This window comes from Nannospalax galili, unplaced genomic scaffold, assembly GCF_000622305.1.
Source record: "Nannospalax galili isolate Female #2095 unplaced genomic scaffold, S.galili_v1.0 scaffold12703, whole genome shotgun sequence".
NCBI classification, from domain to species: Eukaryota; Metazoa; Chordata; class Mammalia; order Rodentia; family Spalacidae; genus Nannospalax; species Nannospalax galili.
This window is the reverse complement of record NW_008348661.1, coordinates 18,953-22,979: the sequence shown is the minus strand read 5'-3', so window position 1 is coordinate 22,979 and position 4,027 is coordinate 18,953. Positions and strand designations below refer to the sequence as shown.

General features: G+C 45.8%; 1 long non-coding RNA gene across 2 annotated transcripts in view; it reads left to right on the top strand.

Moving 5' to 3' along the window:
* The first annotated feature begins 603 nt into the window (after positions 1–603).
* The window catches only part of LOC108491434, an 8,501-nt gene continuing 5,077 nt past the window's right edge, over positions 604–4,027 (top strand). Inside the window, exon 1 of one of the 2 annotated variants that reach the window (XR_001872752.2) lies at positions 604–655. This is a non-coding gene — a long non-coding RNA (uncharacterized LOC108491434). The remainder of the gene's footprint in view (positions 656–4,027) is intronic. The other variant, XR_003851525.1, reaches the window with a different exon arrangement.

The window sequence follows — 4,027 nt, the reverse complement described above, 5'->3', positions numbered from 1 at the left end:
GACTCCTGAAAGTTGCCCTCTGACCTCCATATGTACATATCAATATAAAAAGAAATCATTTAAGGAAATAAACCCTTTTCTTATCATAAGTAATAAATAAGAAGTTCCATCACATTGGCCTACCCGTAACAGGTGACACTTTGCCTAATGACATTTTACCTGCTGCTACCGAGTTCTTACATATTTGATCCACTCTTTTCAAAATTGGCATTGTGCTTATTAAGTATGTTTGCTTACTATAATTGCATTTCTTGTCCTAAGACCCTAATCTTACTTGTGCTTCTGCTAATGTATCTGTTACTTCACATTTTTAACCTTTTGATTCTATAGCTTTTCTTTTGTAAAAAAAATGATGCAACGGGCACAATTTAGATGCATCTTTGTATCTGGCATCAAACTTCAATCAAAATTGAACAAAACTTAGGTTTATGTTCAGCTTAGTCAGTGATGAGGTCAGTCAGGAACTGTTGGTTGACCTTTGCGTTTCCTTTCCAGCTAAGCAAGGTGAATTCCCTACGCGAGGGCACCTGTAACAGTCTTGGCTTCTCTTCCCAAACAGATGCAGCTCATGGAAGCTTTGGAACTTGTGAGAAAGGAGGCAGAGGAGGCTCTGACCCAGGAGGCCAATGTGAGCAAAAAGATTGTCATTTGGAAGGTGAGAACAGAACATGGATTTCGGGAGCTTGTGGGCAGAGGGATCCGATGATTCCTCTTCACCTTGTCTCTCACATTTGTCCCAGATCCTCACTTCCTCCGTAGGAGCATCCCAGTGCCCTCCTGGGTCATCCTGCAACTTCAAATCCCGTCGCCCACTTCTGTCCTTTTATAATCTGTTGACACAACCTGACCCAACTCCAACTAAGTAAGCAGCTCTGCTCTTGGATCTTACTGTTAAACTCACTGCTGTAACCCTATCACCTGCCATGCTTCAAAAACAAACCTGTTAGATGAATAAGAACATCAGTGCGACACAACTCTATAGCAAAGGCTGTGCAGTGCACAGCAGCCATCCGGCACACAGAAGACGCTCAGAGCGGTCAGCCTCGTTTCAGCCATCCGCATATTCCTCTTTGCACCTCACCAGCCCTTTTTGTCTTTTTGCATTTCATTTGCATACCCGCCCATGGGCACACAGTGTCTCTGAACCTGGAGCTATTTTGTCCTCCTCCCTCAGAAACACTGCTAGAGCCAGACAGTTGTGTGTCACAACTTGGGGAGGTGCAGTGTGGTGCTGACACCTGCTGGCCAGAATCAGGAATGCTGCTGAACACTAGCAGGGAAGTCCATCCATCCTTCCACATTGAGACATAACGCTGTCATCTACCGTCCCAGATGTCCTAGAACATGCCTGCCACAGTCTAAAGGACTTGCCCCACATCTGCAACAGAGTGTTGCCTAGCCAGACTGTGAGTGATGTCAGACTGTGGCACTTAGAATTCATGAGTATATTATACATGCAATGTTTTTGTTACATGATATACAAGAAACATCTGTACTTTTTCACGAATAAGTCTCTGCTCTCTGTACTTTTCTAATTCCTTTTTGTGTTCCTTGAAAACGTACTCTTTTACAGGTATACTCTTTTCCCATAAGAACTGTTTTTCCCACATTTTTTCTTCTGGGATAACTTACCTAACCCAACCGCTGTGTCCACTACAGGTAAAGTTAAACATTGAGTCACAGTTTGGATGGTATTCAAGCTCATAATCCAACTCACCTGATCCCAACCCTGGCCTTCCCACAGACTTAAATAATCAGAAACCCTGTATCTATTCAAGTCCTGGATCTCCAAGTTTTTAGGCTCTCCACTGACTATGCTAACACAGAGGTGATGCCAAGGTCCCTGTCTGAGGACAAGCTCTCCTGCCTGGTTCACCATCTTTAATGTGTCCACAAGAGAGAAACTCAATAAGGAAAGCTGGATAGATACCATTCCTAGATTCTGCAAGGCCTTCTTCCTGTCTCTGCCGATACAACTGTCATACTCGAAAGCATGAGAGGAGGAAACATGGATTGCAAAAGCCCCTTCTCACCACCCCCACCCCCGTGCCCCAGTAGGACTCTGTTTTCTCACAACTGAGCTCAGTCTCTCCCGTCAGAGTACAGTCTCCCACGTTGCGGGGGTGGGGGATTTGTGGACTTAATACTCGCCTCACCTTTCAGAAATCAGAGTTTGGAATTCGGAGTTGTTTGACTTTAGAAAGCAGCCACAACTATATGAATGTAGTGATCTAGAGAATGGTGGAAGGGGACAGGATGAAAATTAGAAGAAGGTGTTGTCTTAAAGGTTTGGGGAGAGCTATTAATATTACCAAATTGTAAAAAGTGATAAACAATGCCTTTCAGTGAAACAAGGGAATATAAACTTTAAAAATAGAGCAGAGAATTCAGAGTGTAGATGTTTGGGGGAAATCATTTAAAGATAGTTTCAGTTTAAAGATAATGTCCTACCCACTAATTTCAAGACAATGAAATTGAGATAGTAACTCCGAAGCAAGCTCTGCTCCCTAGGTCCCTTCAGAAGGCACAGATGGGAGATTTCTGGGTGGAAACTAGGACAACAATCTGAAGTTGATTCTCAAACCAGTGACCCAAGAAACGCTTAGCTCTTTGTTAGCTCTGCAGAGAATGCTAACCATGATTACCACACAATAAAGGACATTTGGGGCTGTGGAGATGGCTCAGTGCGTAAAGTATTTGCCGCACGACCACAAGGACCTGAGTTCAGATCCTCTCATACAACTGGCGTCTGGCTTCTTCATGTTCTTAGAACACATCCATCAGTCAGTCAGTTCATAACGTGGACTGCAGAACGGCACTCTGGGCATGCTTTGCCCAGCTCTACCCCCATACATGAAGGCGGGAAGCCCCAACACCTCCCCCCATCACCCATCAGTCAGTCACCATGTCCTTGCAGAAGGTGGAGATGCAGAGACAGCGCTTCAGGCTGGAGTTTGAGAAGCATCGTGGATTTCTGACCCAGGAGGAGCAGCTGCGGCTGAGGTGGCTGGAGGAGGAGGAGTGAGCCACCCTGCAGAGACTGAGGAACCACAAGAACCATCTGGTGCATCAGAACAAGGCCCTGAAAGAGCTGGCCAAGGAGCTGGAGGAGAGGAGACAGCAGCCAGCCCTGGGGCTGCTGGAGGTGAAGAGTGACCTGGGGGTACAGGCAGGTGTGAGGCTAAGGGACAAAGAAGAACAGAAACATTCACTCAGGAACATGGAGGGGCCCTCACTCCCAGGAAAAGAGCATCCTAGCACTGGCTCCGAAGGCATCTGAGTCCCAAACCCACATGGTCAAAGGTGCACATACACACTTTGCTAGTTGATTTTTGTCAACTTGACAAGTCAAGAGACACTTGGGAGGAGGGAACCTCAACTCTCAGTTGAACTTCCTCCATCAGATTGGCCTGTGGGCCTGTCTGTGGGGCATTTTCTTGATTGTTTGATGTGGGAGGGACCAGCCCACCGTGGGTGGTGCCTTCCCTGGGCAGGTGAGCCTGGGCTTTATAAGAAATGAAACTGAGCAAGCCAGGGAAAGCAAGCCAGTGAGCAGTGTTCCTCCATGGTCTCTGCTTCAGCTCCTGCCTCCAGGTTCCTGCTTCAAGTTCCTACCCTGACTTCCCTCAATGATGTACTGTCACTTGGGAGTGTAAGATGCAAAATCTCTTTCCTTCCCAAGTTGTTTTTACTCGTGAGCCTGGGCTTTATAAGAAATGAAACTGAGCAAGCCAGGGAAAGCAAGCCAGTGAGCAGTGTTCCTCCATGGTCTCTGCTTCAGCTCCTGCCTCCAGGTTCCTGCTTCAAGTTCCTACCCTGACTTCCCTCAATGATGTACTGTCACTTGGGAGTGTAAGATGCAAAATCTCTTTCCTTCCCAAGTTGTTTTTACTCAGTGTTTTATCACAACAATAGAAAGCAAACTCGGACACATATGCACATACACACCATAGTTAGTTAGTTAGATAGATAGATAGATAGATAGATAGATAGATAGATAGATAGATAGATAGAAATAGATAGATGA